The sequence below is a fragment of the Pseudoliparis swirei genome, chromosome 18 (assembly GCF_029220125.1).
Source record: "Pseudoliparis swirei isolate HS2019 ecotype Mariana Trench chromosome 18, NWPU_hadal_v1, whole genome shotgun sequence".
Lineage (NCBI taxonomy): Eukaryota > Metazoa > Chordata > Actinopteri > Perciformes > Liparidae > Pseudoliparis > Pseudoliparis swirei.
The window spans coordinates 24608450-24635374 of record NC_079405.1 but is presented as its reverse complement, the minus strand read 5'-3'; the positions used below and the strand labels follow the sequence as shown (position 1 = coordinate 24635374).

At 45.6% G+C, this 26925-nt stretch overlaps 1 protein-coding gene across 11 annotated transcripts in view; it reads right to left on the bottom strand.

Moving 5' to 3' along the window:
• foxp1b (forkhead box P1b) overlaps nt 1–26925 on the bottom strand; it is a 171511-nt gene that overhangs the window by 103181 nt on the left and 41405 nt on the right. For 10 of the 11 annotated variants that reach the window (XM_056438293.1, XM_056438292.1, XM_056438294.1 and 7 more), the window contains one exon: nt 5425–5485. The gene's annotated coding sequence lies outside the window, so the exon portion shown is untranslated. Of the gene's footprint in view, nt 1–5424; nt 5486–5593; nt 5626–26925 lie in introns of those variants that run through there. The other variant, XM_056438297.1, reaches the window with a different exon arrangement.

Genomic DNA, 26925 nt, shown 5'->3' with positions numbered 1-26925 from the left:
GGCAAAAAAACAGAGCAGAGGAGGAAAAAACTGTAAATAAATATGAGTTTAAAATACATTTTTGGGGGGAAATTAACCTCTCGCTTTCCGTGTGAGGCGGCGGAAAAAATGGCATATGGGGGGCGAAGAAGAAGAAGAAGAAAAAAGACAGAGAAGAAGAATAAAAAGAAGAAAAGGAAGAAGAAGAGGAAGAAGACAAAGAAAAAGACAAAGAAGAAGACAAAGAAGAAGAAGAAAAAAAGACAAAGAAAAAGAAGACCAAGAAAAAGAAGAAGAAGAAGAAGAAGAAGAAAAAAAAAGACAGAGAAGAAGAAGAAAAAGAAGAAAAGGAAGAAGAAGAGGAAGAAGACAAAGAAAAAGACAAAGAAGAAGACAAAGAAGAAGAAGAAAAAAAGACAAAGAAAAAGAAGACCAAGAAAAAGAAGAAGAAGAAGAAGAAGAAGAAGCAGCAGCAGTAGGTTTACCTCAACATCTCACCCAGGTTCAATGCTTCACATGCATTTCTATAGACGTACAATTCACACAGTCGACTCCAGTTGGAAGCCGACGTGTCACTTCTCCCCTTCTTGTCCGCTCCACATGTGTGGAGTGTCTTTTTTTGGCTCCCTCTCTCTCTCCCTCTCTCTCTCTCTCGGCCTCATTCCCTAATCTCACGCTGAAGGAGAAGAAGAAGAAGAAAAAAAGCGCGAGCTGTTTATTTGCGAAGGGCTGAAGCCATTCCTTTAAGTAGCCCCACCAGGTGCTTTATCCCTAAAAGGGATTTGTTTTCTAAAATAAACGGGGCGGAAAAGCAACGCGACTGCCAAAGTGATATTTACCATGACGTGACGTGATTGCAACAAAGTCAAAACTATCCAAACAAGAATGACTTGCGCCTTGTGGGAAACTTTTCTTTTCATATTTATTATTATTCCCTTACATAGTGAGAGAGCTTCTCTCTAGGCCTGGCTGGAAACCATAAACAAGTGTGTCATAATATATAAATGTCTAATATTGTTCTAGCGGGAGGGAGGAGGGCCGTATATATTTGACATCCCACCGGTTATAGTACGGTATATATATTCAGGAGGAAGGCGACAGCTCCTCCACCTCTGAGTGTCCTGGGAGTGGACGTGGACATGGTGGAGGAGTACAAGTACCTGGGCGTCTCCATCGACAGCCGACTGAACTGGAAGGCCAACATCAACGCTGTGTACAAGAAGGGGATGAGTCGACTCTTTTTCCTGAGAAAGCTTCGATCCTTCAACGTGTGCAGCAAGATGCTGGAGTTATTCTACCAGTCGGTTGTGGCCAGTGTGCTGCACTTTGCCATTGTCTGCTGGGGAGCAGCATCGGAGCCGGTGACACCAGCCATCTTAACAAACTGGTTAGGAAGGCTGGCTCCATCATCGGCTGCCAGCTGGAGCACCTGGAACAGGTGGTGGAGAGGAGGACGTTGAAGAAACTGGTGTCCATATTGGACAACCCGGACCACCCTCTCCACCACCTCCTACAGGGACAGAGGAGTTCTTTTCCACAACTCCTCACGCCCGCTGCCACAAGGACAGATACAGGAGAACATTCCTGCCGACGGCTATGAGGCTCTACAACAGTTCACCTCTTGCCAGATCACCCTAACCCTTCATTTCATTTGCTCTGCACTCATACACACACTTTGCTTTTTGCACTCTGTCTATATTTAATATTTTTGTATTTGATTTGTCAGTGTTGTTGTGTGTTGTGTATGCATGTGTTGTATATTTACATATATATTTTGTTTTGTATTTTACTTTATCTTACTTGTACACTTATATATCTTTCATCCCTGTTTCTTATATTTTGTGTTTTGTTTTTTATTCTTGTGTGTTGCTGCTACTGTCTCGACAAATTTCCCCTTGGGGATTAATAAAGTATATATCTATCTATCTATCTATCTATCTATTGCTTTGCGATGAAGGCGGTGGGACAGATGGCGGGGTTACCACAAAGAGAAAGAAAAAAAGAAAACCTCTGTGGAGTCCTTTTTGAGCTCAGGACAACAAATCAATCCGTGTTATTAGTTCCATTTCATTTTTCTCTGAGGCGGGAGGCAAAAGCGAGAAAAAACCCACACTTTTTCCCCTCACTTTTGTCCCTGTGATTGTCTTTTCATCTCGCCGTGAGACAACTCATCTGCGGATGGAATTTGCTTACTTCCCCGTCGGCCTCAGTCAATCTCACACAGGTGTCCCGTTAGCGGCCTGCACCTGGAGGACGTTATCAAAAGCGCCTTCGCTCTCCTGGCGGGAAACACGGAGTTCGCGTGTCGGCCCGATGTGACTCGGTCCCAAAAAAAAAGAGGCGCAGCGTGTTTGACCGCTGATAGAAAAAGAGATTGAAACTCGGCAAAGGGCGCCGTTGTTGTTTTTTTCTTCCCTCAAAACCACATTTGAAGTCTCTTCCGGGTAGAGCACATCTGCGATAGCATTATCGGCAAGAATTTTTTGTTTTTTGGCCTTTGGCAATTCACATGAAAGTTGTTGTGGAGGCAAGAGGAGGAGAAGAAGGAAGAAGAAAAAACACAAGAATGTTGCTCCGCCGCGTGACATACTGCACTCGGACACGAGGCTCGCGTGTAACCTGTCGAGCGGGACAATACCGATGTGCCACCGCGTGCGCTCGCAGAGACCGAGCATCAGAAAGGGAGAGCGGGCGAGAAGGCTTTAGCACTTCCTGTGATCTCAATCGGGGGGGGGGGGGGGGGAGGGGAGGCGGGAGGGGTGGGGGTTATGGAGAAAGAGCCCTGCCGCCGCTTTACGGCTCTCTGCCTTCTGTGGGGCGGCGTGGAGCTCCGAGAGTACATTACGGTACTCGGGGTGCACACAAAAAAAATACAAATAATAATAAAAACATGGCAACTAAAAGAACGGCGGCGGCGACAGAGGCGTTTAACTTTTCCTGCAGGAAATCTCCCCCGTGTGGCAAATGTTCCGCCGCGGCGCGTTGTTTATTATGCGCCGAGCTCGGCGAAAGCGATTAAAAAGGGGGCTCTTAAAAATCAAAGTGTTATAAATGCATGGAAACACAGCCAGCTGTAAATGCCACAGAATTAGAAGCTTACCAAGCCTAATAATAATACAAGGCAATGTTCAGCTTGATGCTGATATAAAGAAATTACTTCTTTTTTTCTCCCCCCACCCCCCTTTCTTTTTTTAGAAAGTAAGCAATAAATGCAGCCAAGGGAGCGGTTACGTCCCGGCATAAATCTGCGAGCGACCTTTCTGCGGGTCCGACTCGTGAATCGGCTTGTTTATTCTCAACACTTCCATTAAAAAGAAGAAGAAAAAAAAAAGTGGATTAAATAAAGCAACTAAGCTAGAAACTGAGGCAATTTAAAAAGCGAGGCGTTTAACAGGAGTGATTGTGTTGACGCGTTTCTTCTCTGCCTTAAAATTCAAATGAAGTCCGGCAGGAGACCAGAAACACGTTGAAGAAGAAGAAGAAGAAGAAGAAGAAGAAGAAGGAGGAGGAAGAAAAAAGAAAAAGAGGAAGAAAAAAAGAAGAAAGAGGAAGATAAAAAAAATTGAAAAATGAGAAAAAAAAGAAGAAAATTAGAAAAATAAGAAGAACGAGGAAGAAGAAGAAAAAGAAGGAGTAGGAAGAAAAAGAAGAAGACTGAGGAGGAGGAAGAAAAAAGAAAAGGAAGAAGAAAAAAAAAGAAAGTGGAAGAAAAATAAGAAGAAAAAAAGAAGAAAGAGGAATAAAAAGAAGAAGAAAAATAAAAAGAAAATAAGAAAAATAAGAAGAATGAGGAAGAATAAGAAGAAGAAAATGAAGAAAAATAAGAAGAATGAGGAAGAATAAGAAGAAGAAGAAGTAGAAGAAGAAGAAGAAGACGAAGAAGAAGAAGAAGAAGCCGGAGCGGGTATCAGAGGTCTCGCTATCGATACAGATAAGTCTTTATGATGAAATATGAGATCAATCAAAAAGGCTTTTCTTGCATTTCAATTAATGATAAATATCATCAAAATATAGTTGTAAGTATCGCTGGTTGAACTGTACACAAACATGAGCAGCATACTTTCCCTCACTCACACACACACACACACACACACATTAAGACACGTAATCCCATAAGCTGCTCCGAGGATTTCTGCCTTAGCGATGTAATCAACGTCCCATCGGACAGACGTGTCCATCACTGAGGCGACGTCGCCACATTACAGTCCGCCACCATGAATCCGGAGCGGAGGACTTCTACAGGGCTGAGCTCACATCTGGAGCTGAAAGGTGTGGGGGGGGGGGGGGGTAATTGTCTGAATCAAATAAAAAAAAGAGTGTCGGCCATGAGGGAAACTAATACGGCTGAAGTCCCGCGGCCATTGCCGACCGTAACGACGACGGTTACTGCCGCTTCCGCTTTTTCCCAAACTCTGGGAAGTGCCATCGAGCCCTCTGTCCCGGATACATTTTTGATTTATGACTCTTTTTTTTTATTGCTCTGTTGCTCAATGCTAAGCTGTTTGTCTCTGGGCTCGAGGTTTTTTTTTTTTTTTACAACGCTGTTTAAAGACGACACTTGTCGAAGAGTTTTTAATTTTAGTTTGAAGTCGTCATAAAATCAAAATATCAGCCATTTGCATGAGTTCATGGAAATAAGAACACGGAAATTACTGGAAAAAATTATTTCCACAAGAAAAAACAACAAAATGACGCCGTGTAATCCATCTAAATGTTCCCCTCCCGGATAATAATCATATAATTAACTCAACCACTGTAGTCGAACCGGAGTCACGTCACACGCCGCCTCGTTGTTCCGCGATGGCCTCAAACAAAACAAAGCGCGCGGCCGCCGCGTTACGCACGCCAGAGCCCGTCGCAACATGTCGACGGGAGGGAGCGAGCGAGAGAGAGAGAGAGAGAGAGAGAGAGAGAGAGGAGAGACGGGGAAGAGGTACGCTCTCCTCTGAAGCCCTGAAGTCCTGGAGTGTGATCAACACAAACACACACACACACACAGTCCTACTCTGCCTCACCAGCCAACGGGTCACATCCTGCAGGCCTCAGGAACCGGCTCACACGAGGGGACGGGAGAGAGGAGCGAACACCAGATATCCACGTGAGCGCTACCTAGACCTTCCCTCCTCTTGTTTGGTCAACATGGCGTCACCGTGGTTCAGCTTTTACGGGCAAACGTCCACATGTAGGAAGGCCACACTGAGCAACTAACTCCGCTGGGGCCTTTAAGAGGGGGAGGGGCAGGGGGAGGGGGGGGGGGTGACCCTTTTTTAATCGCTCGCCATGCTTGTCTCCAATCAGCAGCTGTCAGTGCACCTGTCCGAAACCCCCCCACTGTAAAACTACAGTACACAAACAAGAGTTAATTATTAAGCAAATTCAATACAGGACTCAGCCGCACACACAGGGAGCGGAGTCATGTGTGTGTGTGTGTGTGTGTGTGTGTACCTTCTTGCTTTTATTTAAAAGCAATCTTCAGTTCCAGCGGTGGTGCAACAGCCTCCTCGCCCTGCGGACAAAAGACCAGACAATTACTCACAACTGTGAAACGGGCACCGTGAACACAGGAGCCGACGCGGTGCGTGGGGGGGGAGGGGGGGTACGCTATGTCGCCCACCAAGTTCGCACGCGACGATTTGGATCGGTCCGGTGAATGAGCGTTTTTTGTAAAAAAAAAAAAAAGAGAAGGAGAAAAAAATCACTCCCCCTGCATTCCTGTGCAGGTTCGCCCCCGCGGTCAGGTGCGCGTCCCTCGGCCTTTTCGGGCGGCCGCCGGCCGTTTGTCCCAAGTCCTCGCGGTTCCGTCCGCCTGTTCACTACAAACCGCTCTCCGCCGGCGATAGGGCGAGTGAGCGAGCGCTCTTTATTTGCGAGACAAAAACTTCTCGGCGGGTGTCGAGCACAGAGTACCTGTAGCGGCTCAGCCCCCCCCCCCCCCTCCCCCTCCTCTTCCCCCCTCCCCAACTCCCTGATCTGCATGCCGAACCGAGCACTCAACCCAGGCGAGGAAATATGGAGAGAGAGAGAGAGAGAAGAATGAAAAAAAGAGGGAGAAGGAAACAAAATCTTATTTTTATGGTAAACTGAGAAGTGACTTTGGGGCAATATCTCAGGTGCATTTGAATAAAAGCATTAAAGCATATCCAAATATAAAAAGGAAAAAGAAAAGAGAGGCTCCCGACTCCCACTGTTCTTTCTTTGCCGTTTACATTTGGCAGTCAAAACTGTGGCCAGGCGTGTTTATCTAAAGCAGACGGAAAGAAGATAAAAAAACACCCACACACACACAACTTGCCCAGTTCCAGCATTAATTGTGTGTTAAATGCCCTTGTTGAAAACGCGAGTCAACATGCAGCTCGCTCTGAACTCGACCGAGGGTTGAACGATCATCCAAAATGGACCTTTCCCACACAACTGGCCTATTATTGTGATTCATTACACTTCAATTAACATATCATCAATGGCGCCGTAAATCAATGGCGAGTGGTGACAAATGACAGATATTTTCGGTTTCAAAACGACTAAACATCATTAATTCCCATCACCTGAAAGAGCCCCGGGAGCTAAATGAGTTTACCCAACGCATAACATCCATTTAGAAAAATGTTCCATCATTTTAACGACGGGAAAATGTGTATCGGAGGAGAAGAAGAATGCAACAACGGGATCCTGATCGCAGCTGTACGCCTCTTCCGCCTCCTTGTAACCTAATGCCCATCTCGTGATGCCTAAACAGATAATTGTCTCCATTTCAAACGGCACGAAGCTGTAATGCTTTGCCATTCGGAGCAGTGGGGGGGGCGCTGGGAAACGCAGGGCGAGGATAAACAAGCGCATGCTGCGTCGCCCCGGTCTGGGGGGGGGAAACCGAGCCCATCGCACGCTCCCTCGTCGAGATTTTTAGGGAATGGAGCGACGCTCCCGGTTGAGATAATCACCCGCCCAGGTGGGTTATGAGCACGCTCGGGTTCAGAGTGTGAATCAAGATGCAACAATTTAAAGGAGACAAACGGGAGCTGCGGAGCGTTTTGCCAGGGTTGTTACGTTGTAACGTCTTCAAAGGGTGTTTGACAGAATGTGTGTGTGTGTGTGTGTGTGTGGGATGGGGTGGGGGACTCTTGTGTTGGGCCCCGATCCTTTTGGAGGGGATCAAATAATTGTCTCCGATCTCCTCGCAAATACCACATGCTACATTGTGATCGTGGGGAAGGAAAAAAATAACAAATAAATGAATACAAACACTGTATTTTCAGGTGAAATGGACAATTTTTTTTGCGCTATGATAATGAACTGCGCTGGTTACACCTGAGCTCCAACAAAGACTCGTTTTATCCTGCCCACAAACCTGTGAAGTGGACTTCACTTCCCTATTAGCGGGGGTGTCAAGGCTTCACAATATGCTCTATAAACCCACGCCACAGAACTGCGACAGCAACATCTCTCTGCTAAACAACCTCAACAGCTTCTTTGCCCGGTTTGAAGCACAGAACAGCACTCGTCCACACAAGACTCCGCCCCCTCCCCATGATCAGGTTCTGTGCCTGTCTGCTGCCAGCGTGAAGAGGACTCTCTCGTCCATCAACACCCACAAGGCAACAGGTCCAGACAACATCCCTGGTCGTGTGCTGAAGGACTGCGCAGAGGAGCTTAAGGACGTCTTCACGGATGTCTTTAATACTTCTCTGAGACAAGCTGTTGTTCCATCATGCTTCAAGGTAACCACCATCATACCTGTGCCAAAGAAATCCACTCCGTCCTGCTTCAACGACTATCGTCCAGTGGCACTGACCCCATAATAATGAAGTGCTTTGAACGACTAGTCATGTCGCATATCAAATCCATTCTCCCCCCACTCTGGACCCTTTCCAGTTTGCATACCGGGCCAAACAGTCCACGGAGGATGCAATCTGCTCTGCTCTCCACCCAGCCCTCACCCACCTGGACAAAAAAGACTCCTATGTAAGAATGCTGTTCATAGACTTTAGCTCAGCATTCAACACAATCATCCCACAACAACTAATCTGCAAACTTGACCAGCTGGGGCTCAACACCTCGCTGTGTAACTGGCTGCTGGACTTCCTGAGTGAGAGGCCACAAGCAGTACGTGTCGGCAACAACACCTCGAGCAGCATCACACTCAGCACAGGGGCCCCTCAGGGCTGTGTGCTCAGTCCCCTGCTCTTCACCTTGCTGACTCACGACTGCAAAACCAGCTACAGCACCAATCACATGGTCAAGTTTGCAGACGACACAACATTGATAGGTCTCATCACCGAGGATGACGAGACCCTCTACAGGAGGGAGGTCAACCTTCTGACCACGTGGTGCGGAGCCAACAACCTCCTGCTCAACAACAGCAAGACCAAAGAGATCGTTGTTGACTTCCGGAAAGGCCACACCCATCACCCACCACTGACCATCAACGGTGCGGACATTGAGCAGGTCAGCAGCACCAAATTCCTGGGGGTGGAAATCAGTGAGGACCTCTCGTGGACAGCCAACACTACATCGCTGGCAAAGAAAGCACAGAGGTGCCTCTACTTCCTCCGGAAACTGAGGAAAGCAGGGAGCCCCCCATCCATCATGTGCACCTTCTACCGCGGCACCATCGAGAGCATCCTGACCAACTGCATCACTGTGTGGGCGGAAGCTGCACAGACCACAGCAGGAACGCCCTGCAGCGCATAGTGAAGGCAGCTGGAAGGATCATGGGTGCCTCACTCCCCCCCCTCCCATCCCTGCAGGACATATACAACACCCGCCTCACCCGCAAAGCGACCTCGATTGTGAGTGACCCCTGCCACCCCTCACACGGTCTCTTCAGCCTCCTGCCCTCTGGGAGGAGATACCGGAGCCTCCGGGCTCACACCGCCAGGCTGTCCAACAGCTTCATCCACCAGGCTGTCAGGAAGCTGAACTCTCCCCATCCTCCCACTCCGTCCTCTCTCAGACTCACATGTCTGAATGCTGCTAGCACAATTTATGTTGTCTATATGTTTACATGTTTCTTACTATTTTTGCACTTTATGTTGTCTATGCACTTTATGTTGTCTATATGTTCACAAGTTTTTTACTATTTTTGCACTCTATGTTGTCTATATGTTGCACAATTCACTTTATGTTGGACAGAAGAGAAACGCAATTTCGATCTTCTGTATGTTTGCACATATGGAAAATTGACAAATAAAACTGACTTTGACTTTTGACTTTGACTAGTCCGATGTATGTTATCGGTGCCTTTAGCTTTGTTGTAAGATTGCGTGTTAAAAAAATATGAATTAATACACCACCCCTCCAGTGAAACGCCCTCTAATGGACGGGCGCCGCTTCTCCTCTCTCACACGGCGCCGACCCCCCCCCCCCCCCCCCCAAAAAGAGCGACGAGGTTGAGGGTCCATGAATATTTACCACTAAATAAAGTTATTCCATTAATTACTCCCGTGCGCGCTTAGCGCCGCATCCGCGGCTACTTCTGTGGCGGCTCGTTAATGAACCTTCACACGTCATTACCATATTAATTAATGCTCAACTCAATGGCTGTCAATAGGAGGTCGGACGGAGTTGTCTCTCGCTTTTCTTTTTACGCCCCCCCCCCTCACATCTGAATGCGTGAAGTGTGTGTGTGTGTGTACAGGGTCACTGCTGTTGGTTTTAAGGGTGTGTGTGCGCGGGAGCGTTTCCGAGTCACAGGAAAAGTCTAAAGCGTGAGTCACTTCTCAGAAAGCGCAGCTGCTCACTGTACGATCCAATCATTTAAAAAAAAAAAAAATGACAACAAAAAGGCTGACTGCACATTATTTCCGCCCTCTTGTTCTTGTTCTTCTTCTTCTGGGCTTTTTATTAAGAAGGACTCATGAAATGAAAAAAACATGTCTTGGTCTAAAAAAAACATCTGCATTTTGATAAAAGTAGAAGAAGAAAAAAAATGGATCGTTTGATGTGATTGGCAGGATCCCGGCGTTGTCGTGTCACACCCACACTGACAGTAAACAACGCAAACAGCCTCAAAAACCCACCAATTAAACCTCACTTCAATCCAGGCAGCCCTTAGTCTCACATTGTTTTGTTTCTTCTTCTTTTTTTTCCTGAGCTTAAAAATCAACAGTGCAGTCTGGTGAATGTCAGGCCTGTCTGATCCCCCCCCCCCCGCCCCACCCCCTCCCCCCCCTCTTGATTCTGGACCTGCGCTCACGTTTTTTTGCTGAGCTCAGAACAAAGTAGCAGCGTGCAGACGGGGAGCTTTTGCTGCCTTAACGCCAAGGAAGTGGAATTTCACTCTGAACCCAAAACAAACAGGGCCGCACGTTTCTTTAGTTTACGCTATTCAAATGAGCCCATTGGATACGAGAGAGAAGCATCCCATCGTGTGGATGGACAGCGCACACTGTACTCCGGGGACCTTCGGGGAATTCTGATCTATCGATCCACTAGAAGACAACTGATGGGAAGTCACAGCTGGATCCTCACACGAGAAGAAGAAGAAGAAGAGGGGGGAAAAAAAGGTCTCACTTTGCACGTGAAATTAGATTTGTCGTGTCCACAGCGCACAGAGTCCAAAACGCGGTGAGCATTATGCAATCCAATTTTTACAAACCCACCCCGGCCTGTCAAGTAGGAGGACAGTCAATTCAACCCCCGCCGTATCGGGTTTCCACTCTCGTCCCGGGTCCCGGCTCCCTCTCAGACCGAGCGCGGATCCTGAGCGCTATTAATATCAATAAGCTGCAGATTCCATTTCCCCAGACAAAGACAAAAGGGAGAACACGAGGCGATGAGCGGAGGAGGGAGGATCCAATACCCTCGCGCACCACCGTGGGGGTTACCACATACTATCACCTACAACACTGCTGCACTGGGGGGGGGGGAGACACATTTGTTGTGTGTTTTTTTTAACTTACAACCTTCTTCCATGAATCCAGTTGTGAAACTGATTTTTTTTCCTTCTCTTTTCAAATAAAATCTAGCAAAATACATGGCCCTTGAACCCCGAGCATATATATTTGGGCTCTTTCCCTTTAGGTGTCCGACATATATACAGGACTGTCTCAGAAAATTAGAATATTGTGATAAAGTTCTTTATTTTCTGTAATGCAATTAAAAAAACAAAAATGTCATGCATTCTGGATTCATTACAAATCAACTGAAATATTGCAAGCCTTTTATTCTTTTAATATTGCTGATTATGGCTTACAGCTTAAGAAAACTCTAAAATCCTATCTCATAAAATTTTAATATTTCCTCAGACCAAGTAAAAAAAAGATTTATAACAGCTGAGTGTTTGTCAAGGCTCAGGAAACCCTTGCAGGTGTTTCGAGTTAATTAGACAATTCAAGTGATTTGTTTAATACCCTACTAGTATACTTTTTCATGATATTCTCATATTTAGAGATAGGATATTTGAGTTTTCTTAAGCTGTAAGCCATAATCAGCAATATTAAAAGAATAAAAGGCTTGCAATATTTCAGTTGATTTGTAATGAATCCAGAATGCATGACATTTTTGTTTTTTTAATTGCATTACAGAAAATAAAGAACTTCATCACAATATTCTAATTTTCTGAGACAGTCCTGTATATATATATATATATACACATATATATAAATATATATATAAATATATATATATAAATATAAATAAATATATATATGTATATCTATATATATATACATATATATAAATATATATATGTATATATATAAATATATATATCTATATATGTCTGACAACTCTTTGAAAAGAGCCCATTCTCAGCAAGGGATATAGGGCGAACTCAAACATGTCTTCAGTGCGGTATAATACAGCTATCAATATTTTTTTTTTTAAATAACTAAATGAATTTCCTCGATGATTTATGTGACAAAATCTGAGAACGAAAAATGGAAAACGATACATCCAAGTGCCCACAAGTGTCACCGATATGCTTCCATATTCCCATAACATATTTACGACCTCTCCCGTCTGCACTCTGCTCCTGGTGAGCAGCCAGAATGAGTGTTTGTCACGTTGTTTCCCAGACGGCAATGTGGTTTTTGTTTTTTTTACATGTAGAAGTGATTTCAATCAAATAGCACTATTTTCAGCTTTAGATGTGGTTATTTTTCCTGAGCATTCACGTTTTTTGGGGAAAAAGTTTGAATTTAATTTGGCATCAAACAGCTATTCTCTATGTAAAGATATGGAGGTGTCATCTGAGCTGCTAGTTGCTCTGTTGCCATAGCGGGACGGCAAGCATGTGACCGGCGAGCTAACGGCGAGCTAACAGCGGGCTAATAGTGAGCTAACGGTCGCCAACCCGAACAGCAATGTCGACCCTCCCGCTCCCCCTCAGTTTAACAACATCAGCGCTGTTAGCCGCTGTTGGCGCTGTTAGCCGTTGTTGAGGCACTAGATATGCCCTGAATTTTGAATTTCCACGTTCTCTGTTCTCTGCTTCGTTGCGGCTCAAATGGAAGTGTACTCCATCGTTCAGGAACTTTTACTGAACAAGCGCTCGATGTGAAGACATCTAGAGGCACAACTAAAGGCTGCAACTAACAAGCATAGGTAAAAAAAAAAAAATCTCTGTGAATTAATTGATTGTTTTGTTCACGAAAAAACAAAACTATGAAAGTAATAAAAAATTAAAATGGCCATCACAATTTCCAAGAAAAAAGTTTAGTATTAAAAAAAAGAAAAAAACCGTCAAGTCATAGATTTTAAACAAATAAAACATTGTATAAATGAAAATACAAATGATAACAGATTGACCACTTCAGCTCTGTGCACATTTTGACTGATACTTCACTAAATTGCGATACTACACCACATTGCATGGCGTTGACATCCTCGCAGTAGAAACTCCACCTGAGCTCAAACCCCATCGCCAGCTGTCAGTCACCCACAGAACACGCCTCCAAACACACTGGACATGCACACGCATGCACCCGCTGGCGTCCCGTGACAGGCGAGAAGAGGAGGAAAAGAATAGAAAAAGAGCAATCGGGGGGGCAAAGTAAATCTCCCCAGACTTACCCGTGGTCAGTCAAACAGGCTTTCATCGTGTTCGTAAAACTGTATATTGATGCAAATTCCCTCCGAGCGCAGAGTGTTTTTTAAAATCCACTTCTGAAGAGGAGCAGAAAGCTGCCAGTGGAAGTAGCAGCTATGGAGTAGTTGAAGTAGCGCGCGGTAGTTGAGTGTGTTTGTGTGTGTGTGTGTGAGAGAGCGAGAGAGCGAGAGAGAGAGAGAGAGAGAGAGAGAGCCCAGGCTGCAGTTGTCGAGAGGGACTGGAGGTATGTGGTCTAAACACAACAAAAGCTGGTGCCTTGCTCTGGATTAAATATGCAGGAGGAGGCCCCCTTCACATAAACATAAACACTCAGCAAATGAAGAACCGGCGGCGGGCGGATGCCTGCTGAGAGCCCTACCTGTCCCGGCCTCTTTTAATTAGACGAGAGGCGGCAGAACAAATGAACATCGACGCGGTCGCACGACGCAGAACAAAAACAACAACAAAAAGGGGAAGGGAGAAGAAAAGAGAAGAAAGCAAAACGCTTCCTCAATCCTCAAAAATGTCCTTTAATGAGAACAACAGAAGTTTATGGAGAAGCCGTAGAAGGGCGAGCACATTTCGCCAGTCACAAAGAAGCTATTAAGATTTATTTATTTTTTATTGTGGTATGAGTGTTCTACAGTCAAACAAACTTTGCAAAACTACTTTGCTTATAATTTATGGATAAAACTCAGTGAAATCCAAACTGTCTGACACAGGAACGTGACCAGAGCATGAAGACCTCAACATGAAACTGTTTAATTACAACAACTAAAAAACTAATTACGTTTTTTAAATATCACTTTTAATTAATTGAAGTGGGCCATTTCCTTTTTTTTTGGGGTGGGGGGGAGGGAAGTTTTTAAAACTTATTATGAAACTACGTCCTGGATTAAAAAGAATGCACCTTGTGATCTTTTAATTCATCTTTTCATGTGTGCTTCTCCTCGACTCGCCTCCTGGTGGAAATTGGGAAGAAGAAAAAAAATAAAGCTAATCAGCGGAAGAAAAAAAAGAAAGAGAAAAAGATTTATACCAAGGTCCATTCAATGTCTTCCTTTCTAAAGTGTCTCAATTACATCCCCCCTTTCCTCCCTCCCTCTTGTTCTCTTCATCTATCCGTCTCACCCTCTGTTTTTTCTCTTCTTTTTATTCGTTTTTGCTCATTTAGGAAAGGATTTGCAAAAGTGTGTGTTGTTGGGGGAGGTGAAGGGGGGGGGGGGGGACTCCTGAGAGAAAACTGCCAGACCAGTCAAGAGTTAAAAAAATAAAATAAGAAGAAAAAAACACGAGACTGAGAGCTGAGCCTCTCCACGAAATCTGGCGTCAGATGCTGAGTGACACAGACTGACGCGGCCAATCAAAAAAGTCACTTTTGTGTGAAACCCTCTCTAATGGATCACGGGGGCTGGGGTGATGGGGGGGGGGGGTAAAGGGTTTTACGCAAAGGGGGGGAATTGAGGGGTGAAAAGGAGTCAGAGAGAGAGAGGGAGCAGAAAAACGAGACCGCCGGAAAATAAACAGGGTGTCGTGTTTCAAAGGCGAGGAGGGGGACACAGGCATTCCATTGTCCACGCCAATTATCAGTGGAAAATAATAACAACAGATGGATCCAGAGCGGCCAACTTGTGCCGGAGCGCCCCGACGCTGGAGATGATGAAATGTGAGAGTGCTGTGTGTGTGTGTGTGTGTGTGTGTGTGCAAGGGGCAGACACACACACACACACACACCAGATGTGAACTTCCACAAGAACAGTTTCAATATGTGCTCTCGGCCCACACCTGCGCGAGGTGGGCGTCTCCAGTGGGACGACGGCGCGTCGCTCGTGGGGCGAAACTCCAGAAATCCGCGCATTCCTTCCGGGGGGCCGCCGCGAAGCGCCGTCGCCCGGCGGCCGAGCGCTTGCTCCGTTGACGCGGTGCAATAACAACGAAGGGGGCCGGCCCCCGAGATTCTTCTTCTTCTTTCTTCTTCTTCTATTCCAATAAGCGCATATCCCAGATGACCTGGTGTGATGTTTTCATTTGATGTTTTTTTTTCTTCTTCCAGCTCGCATATTGCTGACCTCATTGACTCAATTCGCTTCATTCACGGATCCCTCACATCAGCCGCAGACTGACAGGCAGCGGAGGGAGGGAGGGAGGGAGCGGGGGAGGGAGGTGGGGGGTGGTTGGGCGGGGGGGGGGGGGCGCTGCAACCTTAAAACAAAACCAATTCTCTCTGTGACTTGTCAAGGGTGGGAGATGTCGGCAGATAGCGGCACAAAAGATCCGCCCTGCCCTCTTTTCACAAGAAAAAGGAGAAGTTTTCGTTTCATTAACTCCAGACTAAAGCGTAATTATCTCCCCATAGACCTTAATCACCAACAGAAGGATAATAGGACCAAAAAAAAGCGGTTTCTTCTTCATCATTAAAGGTTTTTATATATATATATATATATTGTTGTTTCTTATTTCCCCCCTACTCTGCACTTCAGACGAGTCCGTCAAATGATGCAAAGGAATTGCGAGGGCACGAGTAAAATCTCTCTTTCAAGAAAAATATATCGTCTGTTAAACACAGATCTTGGCCATGAAGAAAAGAAGAAAAAAGAAGACTCCTTTTTTCCCCGTCTGCCTGTTTGACCTGAGTGACGGCCACTGAGAGGAGAGGGCAACCCGCCCGGCACACGCACACGCACACACACACACACACACACACACACACTCACACACACAGACAACTGAAGTGGCAAATGACTATGATTGAAAAAGCTTGAAATAAAGTCGGTTTGAACGTCCAGAACGCCCCTCTGGAATATAATCTTAACCACTAACATGCTTTAAGGTGCTTGAGATACTTAAATGATAACGCCCCCCCGACCCCCTCCGGCCAACCCCTTGGAGAATCACACATAAATATTTCTATGGGTGTCAAAAAATATTCAGAAAAAAAGAAAAATAATGGAAAACTTTGTCCTAGATTTAATTAGCTTATGAGAAATGATTGCTATTAGCGCATCTCGTCAAGCTGGGGTTGAGGCGTCTTGCTCGGGGGTGAAATAAAGAGTCATATTTTTGGTGGATGAGGAGACAAAGGGCTTTCAAAGAGGACCCGGCGAGCCATCAGCCGTTTTAGCGCACGGAGACCGAGGTCGAGTTAATTAGACTATTGTCATTTTAATCAGGACAGCTCGGCGGCCATCACTTCCTGAAAGAGCCAGTGGACTTTAAACGGCTGAGGGGTTTGTGTGTGTGTGTGTGTGTGTGTGTGTGCGTGTGTGTTGGGCCCGAGGTGTCACCCAGCTATGGGTTCTGGAGTACGGTCTGGCTCCTCTCACATGCTTAGAACATTAATGAGCTGGAGACGCACCAAGGAAACAGAGACGCCCGGAGGATCACCAGGGGAAACGACTCGGCTCGACTCATGTCTCTGTTCATTTGAAAAAAATAATTTAAATATCAAATATTTGAAATAATTTGCTTCTCCCTGGCTAATCAGATGCTGGATGGAGGAGAGTCTTTCATGTCGTCGTTATTATGCTCTTCACTCGCATTAGCATTTCAGACGTAATCAACGTGGCCAGATTTTTTTCCGAGGTGCTCGCCATTATGTTACAATGATGGGTTTATTTCTTCCGCATTTCCATATTTTATGAATACAATCGGAAGTTCGTAAATGACAAACCAAAGAATGGCAAATTATACAGCAAATCTTTGCGGAATATCGTTCATCTAAAAAAGGGGAGTTTTAATCAAATTTTTACAAAAAGTCTGGTCTCGCCTCGATTCACTTTGTTCCACCTATCGTGGGAAAGAAATACAATTAAATAAAGGTAACGCGACACCGGTGGCATTCGAGTTGGGCCACCGGCTCACGGAGGGGGGAGGAGCTCAGCCAACCAGCGGGTGAACGCCAAAAGGCCTTTGTGGGTCCCCCCCCCCCCCTCTCTGTGGACAAGGTGACAGCGGTAACTTAGAGGTCAACGCGGATGACCTCGCCCGCTGTGACACCACCACCAGCCCCCCGGGGGCAGGACTGGCCAATGACATCATCAGCCCCGCCCGGGGTCCGAGTACAAAGTCGACTCCGGCGCCATATTTCGTATTCACCGACCTCGAGGGAAGCTGCATTAAAAAAATAATAAAAATGTATGCGAGCGCCGCTGTTTGACTCCATGCCACTTTCTGTTTGCGATTGTATTAATAGTTCCGTAAGTTCATCGTTTTTTTTTTTTACATTAATCATAAATATTTCACGGGGGAGTTAATATTAAATCTGATCAGAAATTATCTTCCCTCAATAATTCAATGTACGTATTAATAATTCAATAAAAAGAGAATGTTCAGCACATTTGAGGTGGGGGGTGTGGGGAGAGAGAGAAAAAAAGAGAAACGGGAGACATTCAATCACGGACTGCGAGGCGGAGACGGCGCATTACGGTTTCGTTAGCTAAATACGGCGACGGCGACGCCTACGTGCGAAACGCGGAGCGCTCGGCGAGCGGCCGGGGTTGCGGCTCGCTCCGCCTCAAACCGCTCTGTAATCCGGACTTCACGCATTCAGACGTGAGGCCGACACGTGCCGACCGCGAAGCCTCGGCGCCGGTGTATTAAAAAGAAGCTCCGCGAGAGATTTACAGGGATTAGATGGTGAAATAAAGGCCTCGGGCTTTCTCTCCCTCCCTTATTTTTTTTTTTTTTTTTAAGTTTGATGATGCACAGTGCTGTCAGGACTTATTCTATATATACTGATAAAGTTCTTTATTTGTAAATGCAAAAAAAAAAAAAAATGTCATGCATTCTGGATTCATTACAAATCAACTGAAATATTGCAAGCCTTTTATTCTTTTAATATTGCTGATTATGGCTTACAGCTTAAGAAAACTCTAAAATCCTATCTCATAAAATTTTAATATTTCCTCAGACCAAGTTAAAAAAAGATTTATAACAGCTGAGTGTTTGTCAAGGCTCAGGAAACCCTTGCAGGTGTTTTAATTAGACAATTCAAGTGATTTGTTTAATACCCTACTAGTATACTTTTTCATGATATTCTAATATTTAGAGATAGGATATTTGAGTTTTCTTAAGCTGTAAGCCATAATCAGCAATATTAAAAGAATAAAAGGCTTGCAAATATTTCATTGATTTGTAATGAATAGAAAAATGCCGACATTTTTTTTTTGAATTGCATTACAGAAAATAAAGAACTTCATCACAATATTCTAATTTTCTGAGACAGTCCTGTATATATATATATATATATATATATATATATATATATATATATATGGTCGCACCTGCATGCAAGTAGATCCTGATGGCTATTCCTTTTTGTAATTTTCATTTTATTCTTCTTTGAAATTTGTTTTATTAAAAGTGCCTGATTGAAAAAATCTAGCCGGTTTACATCTGCAGTTTAATGACAGATGGGAGGAGATATTTCATGGAGATGTATAATCAAGACCGATAAACTATGAATCACGCCGCTGGACAATGACACCGGCTAAATTTAAACACAAAGTGATAAGGCGTCAAGTAACAGCCTCACTCGGTACATTATTCAGACGTCTCATGTCTTACTGTGTTTCATAAGAACCGGCAATCTCGTCTTTCTACAGCGACAGTCCCAAATAATTTTTTTTAAAGATCTTCCGCGACCACGATTGCAGACATTTTTCTTTACTTTTGGCTCCATTGTTTTGTTTCTCCAAAAAGCCGATGGATCCAAATTTGAAACATGTTGCATAAATGTTGCTGACTCAGCACCGAGTGATAACAGGTCTTGTTCCTGTTTCCGGAAGCAATGGAACAAGTGTTGGTATGTTTTTTAACCACGAGTGTCTTTTTAGCTGCAATGATTCGACGTGTGTCCTCGTATTGTATTTTATATATTGTTGTTGTACTTGTTTTTGTTGTCTTATGGACTCACGAGTCTGGAATAAAGAAATATATATATGCCGTTTTCACGCACTGAGCTATTTGTATGGGGGACTCTGATTTGAGCAATTCCTGGGGAGGGGACTTTCTTTGCTTCTTTTTTTAAGATGCTGTAACACCTCGTTTCTTGAGTGAGACCCGGCGGATGCTGACTCATGTCTCTACTTTCACATGTTCCTCGTCGATTTCTCAGCACCTTGCAAACAAAATGCACCTCTCACTTCGATCTTTCTAGGGAAACCCCCCCTCCCCAAAAAAACTAAAAAACACAACACGTGAAAACACCCGTTAACATCTGAAGCGGTGTGTGCCTCGCAACGGAAAAACACGCTTTGGCTGACAAACACGTTTTCTTCTTATCGTACTTCGATTAGTCTCTGAGCACACGGCCCCCACGCTCCCAAATATAGGAAAAGTACGATGGTGAGAAAATGTCCGTATCTCACGAAAAGAAGCACAATGAAGTATTTCTTTTTAGTTCGTTAAATATCAAAAACATTGAAGTTAAATATCAGAAACATTGAATAAACACACTTTTGAGTGTAATTTGTCATGTGATCTAAATAATAATAATAATAATAATTCAGACTTCTATAGCGCTTTTCTAAGTACCCAAAGACGCTTTACAGGGAACAAGAGACAAACAGAACAAAACAAAAAGAAAGCAGACAAAACAAACAAACAGGAACAGTAACATAAAGAAAGGAACACAAACTGGGGAAGCTGTATGAGTCGTATCGGGGTAATTAATCAGGGATTAGCAGGTGAAAGCGAGTTGGAAGAGGTGTGTTTTGAGGGCTTGCTTAACCCTCCTGTTACCTTTCGGGTCAATTTGACCCCATTCAATGTTTAATGTCGGTGTTCCTTGGGGTCAATTTGACCCAAGGCTGTTTTTCACTGTGTCAAACATATAAGAAATATCAACTTTTTTATATATTTAAAGGGCTATTTAGGTCGTCAACAAACAAACATAAAGTACCTCACACTTAAACTTGGGAAACAATATTAATTCTAATAATTTTCTGGAGGTTTTAATTGCTGGGGTCAAATTGACCCCGAGGGTAAAATATGTTAGTAAATGTAAAGGCAACAGGAGGGTTAAATAATGGTAGGGTGGTAAAAATTTCTAAAATTAAGATACTTACCGACAGAAAAGCAGCAAAAGCCCTCTGGATATGGACTGTGGCCTTTAATACAGCGGCCTTTTATTCAGGTGCAGGGGCGGGGGAGTGGTGGAGGGCGGTCGGGTCAGATTTTACGATTCTCTTGTTATTTTTGTTTTCAAATTGGAGAAGGGCCTTTGTGTTCATGTCCCTCTTGTTTGTGTGTCTGCTTTGGTTGAATGATCAAATTGTGTGCGTTTGTTGTGATGCGCAGTAAATCGAGGGTCTGAGATCACCTGGTTCACGCACTTTTTACTCCTCCTGTGTGATTTAGTATGTCATGTTTTAAAGACGTTAGACCCGATCAGAAGATTTGGTGTGTGGCAATGTTTCCTCATCGCACTGAATTCAAACCTTTTGGGCACAAGCGGCTCAAGTGAAGGAAACTTTTGGGAAAGGAAATGATTTGTCAAGAATACTGTCCGTTTGAACTTCAACGTGTGCTTCAGTGAAGACTCGGCTGGACGTGCGCCACGAGCGGACGCTCCGTCAGGTGGCCCGTTATCCCTGAAGAGGGCCAACCTCAGACTTCAGACTCTCTTGTTACCGCAATGAAATCAAAGAAAACAACATTTAGACGCTCCACTCCTGCTCTCAAGGAGCGCGGTAACTTTGGCTTCTGAAGACTGGACGGTGTGTCCCTAAAGGCTTCGTGTGTGTGCTCCATATCAGAGCTCGGCGTGTCCCCCCCTCCCCCTCCCTCTTCCCCGTATCGTCCCCGGCTCCGAGCGGCAGCAAACAGAGTTGTACGTAAATGCACAAAAGCCACAGTGCATCATATTGTCTGGCGTTGCCATTTGAATATTTAAACGGTGCGTTTGAGATTGAGATATTCCAAATTTCCATACGCTTGTGCATGCGGACGGTTAAGCGTTGCCCGCGTGCCTTCGCTGGACTCATTTGCATCCGTTTCTACCCGATGTTGGTGCGACACCCCGGCCGCTTCCGCGATTATGTGCAACAATGCGCATTACCTGTGTTTAATAGGTGACTCGGCTCCGCGGCGGCGGCCTGTTGTCGCCGCCGCGGAGCCGAGTCACCCACGTCCCCGTCACTTAACCAAATGGGCGACGCTGATAAGCCATATTTACATAGCGGCGTTGCCGGTGGCGTGATTACTATCAGAACTCCCCACCCCCCCCCTACACACACACACACACACTTAATGGAAAGTTGGGATATAACTTAGTGTGGGTCACAGCTGCCCTCGGGAAAATCGCTCAATTACAGCCGCGGATACAAACACTTGTGTGGCTGTCGGAGTGGTAAACAGATGCGGGGCGACAGTCTGTCGTGCGCCATCAGTCAAGCAGCTGCTGCTGCACCTTCAGTCGATCACTTGTTTCCGATGATGGAATGTTGGATCCCCCCCTCCCCCTCCACGGCGGCCGTGCTATTTGCTTACGGGGGCCGGCGGCGGCGGGGCGGATTAAACTGCCGAGAATTTCATTAACATGTCCCACCCCTAACTGGGAGCCTCATCACGGCGCCCCCCCAAACCCCCCTTACCCCCTCTCCTCCTTCGCCGCGCCTGATTCCAGCCTGCGCGGCACATCTGTTGCGTGTCACGTTGCGTCGTCCGCCAGGGGGCACAACGCTCGACCGGGGGCCAATGGGCCCTCCCTCCCCTCCCTCCCCTCCCTCCCGTCCTTCTGCCCGTGTTTACAAACAGCTCTCGCGCGTACAAACGGATCGGCGTGGTGCCAGCCGTGTAGAAGGTCAGGGAGAGGGGAGGGGAGGAGGGGTCAACGTTGCACCTGCGCGCCCGAGTGTCGCCGAGCCATCGCTCCTGCCCGAGTGTATCGGCGGCAAAGTGCTCTGCATTAACAAATATGCATTATCTGCAAATAAACCTCGCATGAAATCGTAAGTAAAAAAGTCAGAAGTCATTTGCAGTGTTGATTGTGTATAACAGGAAAGAGGGTAGAAGAAAAGGTATGGATCTCGGTCACTTTATCATCCTTTAAGTACTCTCCGTCATTGCGCACGGCCCGTCTGAAAATCAATTATTTTCCCTCCTAATTGAGAAAGTTTTTCTGCGGCTGTAAATCAAATCTCCATCTGAGGTGCATTCCTCACACTGTGCTCTTTATGGGCTTTTAAAAGTACCTCGCAAAGAGCAATTTTTCCCCGCGGAAAAAAAAAACGACCAAAAAAAAATCAAGGATATTCAACGCGAGGACTCCCGCTGTCAGCTTAAATACACGGGCAACGACCACGGCTAATTGGATCCATCCCATCCATCTATCTGTGAAGTACACATGCCATATCAGCGGAAATCAAACGACATTGTTTCACTCAGCGTAGAAGGCGAGTCCGGCACTAAAGAGCCAGAGAGGTATTTATTAATGGGATGTTACAGTAGCTTAAGGGAGGGAGAGGGGTGAGGGGGGGGGGGGCTGCATTCTCGAGTGCTTCATTTCTATGTCCTTGTCTTTCCAATCAATATTCAAAAGTGCCTCGTAATTACACGTTTAGGATTCATTTACATGCAAAGTGCCAGTGTGGTCATAGATTGCAACGGAAAGAGATTATTTATTTTGATGTTTCGCGTTCATCTCACAGATATAGTGAATTGTCTTATTTGTATTATTTCTATAAAAAAAATATAAAAAACAATAGCATTGATAAACAACTTTTTTTTATAAAGCTTCAAAAATAAAATAAATAAAAAATAAATGAGAAAACATCCCTACGAGAACAATTTGCATGAGTACCAAACCCCAGGCCTGTTATGTAAATGCAATCCCTCTTAAGAGGGTGTGGGGGGGAGGATATTCAGATCGCTCATTTACATTGTCAAATGACAAAACACTCATACTTTCCATTTACTATCAAACTGTTTTGCAGAAGCACTAACCGGGAAAGGATGAGTGCCAGTGTAACAATGCTGCTGCAACGAGGCTGGAGGGGTACATGAGCGAGGAGCGTGACTGCCGTTTGGACCGGCCTCGTCAGACCACAAGACAACACGGTAAAGTGTGTGTGTGTGTGTGGGGGGGGCTCTAATATATTCAAAGAGGGATCATTTACTTAAGGCTTGCATCCAAGGATCAGCCTGGCCTTCATTAGCCTCAATCTGACACGGATGTGAACAACATGTTGGCTTGCTGTTGTGCACCGACAGATATGCTAGAGAGGTTCAGGTCATTTATGTTCGCTTTCTCTCATTCCAGGCTTCCTGATTGTTTTCACCTGTCATCACACCTGTCTCCTATGCTCATCAGTGTCAGCCCCGCCCCTGATTGGTCCCACCTGTGTCTTGTTACCATGTGCTTAAATTCCCCTGTCTCCCAGTGTTCCTTGTCAGTTCGTCTTGTCTTTGCCATGATCAGGTCAGGTATTTTGTGCTCTTGAAAGTTTTGATCCTCACTACGTGAGCGCTTTCATTTGCTCACTGCAGAACTGAAAAATAAAGTACTTACAAATACTTTATCTCTGGCTCCCCGGTCGTGCAATTGGGTCCTACTTCCTAAGTGTCTGAGTTCGTAACAGAACGAACTGACCATTATGGACCCAGCCGACCCAAGAACGCTCACGCCGCTCTGTCGGTACAGGGCGTGACGATTTTTCATCACGAGGAAAAGCTGGACAAAGTCAGCCAGGAAATACAAGAGCTGAGAGGACGCCAGGCCGGGTTCAGGAAGAATTATCTACACAGATGCAACAACTGGTTGCCCAAATGAATAATTTTTCACTCATCAACAGACTGCTCCTCCGGTGACGTCATCCACAGCTGAGAGTTTGCCTGTCAAAACTCCAGCTGACTACCCAGGTCAGGCTGTTTCTTCCCCGTTACGGCTGGCTCTTCCGGAGAGATTTTCCGGAGACTCTTCGAATTGCAGAGCCTTTCTGGTACAGTGTGATCTGCATTTCCAACACAACCCAGCAGCTTTTTTATCTGAGCATGGTAAAGTGGCGTTTATTGTGTCTCATTTAACGGGAAGAGCTGCAGCCTGGGCTACTGCAGAATGGTCTAGAGACACCGAACTATGTTACTCATTGGCCGATTTCATAGAGACTATGAGCCGCATTTTTGACCACTCATCGCCTGCTATGGAGGCCAGCAGAAGACTGTTTCAAATACGTCAGCTCAACCGTCAGGTGGTTGATTATGCCATCGAGTTTCGTACAGCAGCAGCGGACAGCGGATGGAATGTTCCGGCTCTTCGTGACGCCTTCATGACAGGACTTTCGGAACCGATAAAGGACCAGCTGGCTCCATTGGAGACACCCGGGATCTGGAATCCTCATCGCTGTGGCCATCCGGATCGATAACCGTCTTCGAAAGAGAGAGGAGCGTCGACGCAACCGAGTTGTTATTCCCAGCTTCCAGAATTCGCCTCGGAGGGTCGCGCCGCCAGCTGAGGATTTCCAGCTCATGTTACCGGACCATCAGAGGACTACACTTCCGAATGACTCCGGTGAACCCATGCAGCTTGGAAGAACCAGGCTTTCGCTGGAGGAGAGGCAGCGCCGTCTACGGGAGGGTTGCTGTTTCTACTGCGGCCAGCCGGGTCATCAACTCGCTTCATGCCCGGGAAAAGATCGTGCTCACCAGTCAAAAGGAGGGCGCTGGTGAGCAAGTTTCCTGCAGACTTCCCTCCTCGACCTGTTACTCAGGTAGACATTTGTATTAACAATCAGACCATTGACCAGGGTGTGTTAATAGACTCAGGGGCTGACGAAAGCCTTATAGACTGGGGCCTAGTCAAACAGCTAAAAATAAAAACTGTCCCGCTATCTCATCCTGTTAGTGCCAGTGCCTTAGACGGCCGCTTGTTGTTCACAGTTACCCATTGCACTGAGCCCATACGGATTACTATAAATAAGGACCATACCGAGAGCATGCAATTTCATATTTTGAGTCGGCTCAGTACCCGATTATTTTGGGGTTTCCTTGGCTGAAGATCCACAATCCTCACATAGACTGGCTTTCAGGAAAGTTAAGGAATGGGAGAGGATTGTAAGGGCAGGTGTAAACTTTCGCAACCTGTTAATGCACCAACAGACTCTAGTAGGATCATTATAGATCACCCTGACTATCCTGATCTACAGAAGGTACCTTCCTGTTACCATGATTTAAAGGAAGTTTTAACAAGTCTAAAGCCTTGTCGCTACCTCCTCACCGAGATTTTGACTGTCCCATTGATCTCTTACCGAGCCCCATTCCCAAGGGAGACTTTACTCGATTTCGAGACCTGAGAGAACAGCAATGGATGAATACATCTCCTCTTCACTCAAATCAGGGATTATCCGTCCTTCATCGTCTCCAGCCGGAGCGGGATTCTTTTTTGTGGGAAAGAAAGACGGGTCTCTGAGACCTTGCATAGACTACAGTCCACTAAATGACATTACGGTGAAGAACCGCTATCCTCTGCCACTCATGTCATCTGCTTTTGAACTGCTTCACACGGCCAAGATATTCACCAAGTTGGATTTAAGAAATGCATATCACTTGGTTAGAATAAGAAAAGGGGATGAGTGGAAGACTGGATTCAACACTCAGAATGGTCACTATGAGTACTTGGTAATGCCTTTTGGACTGTGCAATGCACCGGCTGTCTTCAAGCTTTGGTGAATGAGGTTTTTGGAATTCTTGAATATTTCAGTGTTTGTGTATCTGGATGACATACTGATTTTCTCCCCAGACGCTAAATCTCATGTTAACCATGTCCGCCAGGTTTTGCAGAAACTACTGGAGAATCAGCTATATGTCAAGGCAGAGAAGTGTGAGTTCCACACAGAAGAGGTGTCTTTCTTAGGATACATAGTCTCACCTAATCATATCCAAATGGATCCTGCGAAAGTCAGTGCAGTATCCCAGTGGCCCACACCAGACTCCAGGAAAAAGGTTCAGCAGTTCCTAGGATTTGCTAACTTCTATAGGAAGTTTATTAGGAATTTCAGTTCTGTTGCTGCCCCTCTGCATGTTCTGACTTCTCCTAAGGTTCCCTTCAAGTGGACCCCCCAGGCGGATCTCGCTTTCCAACTTCTCAGAGATAGATTCACATCAGCTCCCATACTCACCATTCCAGATCCCCAGCGCCAGTTTATGGTCGAGGTGGATGCTTCCAATGAGTGAATTGGAGGAGTACTGTCTCAACGTTCTGCAAAAGACAACAAAATGCATCCATGTGCTTACCTGTCGCGGAAGTTGACAACGGCAGAGCGGAATTATGATGTGGGAAACAAGGAACTGTTAGCTGTAAAAGCTGCCCTCGAGGAATGGAGACACTGGCTAGAGGGTGCAGAGCAACCGTGTTTAGTCTGGACAGATCACAAGAATCTAGAATATATAAGAAAGGCTAAGCGTCTCAACTCCCGTCAGGCCAGGTGGACACTTTTCTTTAGTAGATTCAACTTCACACTCTCTTTTCGTCCCGGGTCTCAGAATCAAAACCCGATGCTTTGTCTCGCCTTTACGATCCCGAACCACTTGCGGTAGAGCCTAAGACCATCCTTCCACTTAACCGTGTGATCGGAGCCTTTTCCTGGCAAGTGGAGTCAGACGTTAAAGAGGCAAATGTCATGAATCCAGCACCTAGCGAGTGTCCCAACAATCTGCTGTTTGTTCCTGAGGCTCTTCACTCCAAGGTCATCCACTGGGCTCACTCATCTGTGCTTTCGTGCCATCCGGGAGTAGCAAGAACAATGTTCAGGATTCAACAACGTTTCTGGTGGCCATCCATGAAGAAAAATGTGGCAGAGTATGTAGCGGCTTGTGCGTGTGTGCGTGTAATAAGACCTCATCTCAAGTTAAGATGGGCTTGCTCCAGCCGCTGCCGATTCCCCAACGTCCTTGGTCACACATTTCGATGGATTTTGTGACAGGAT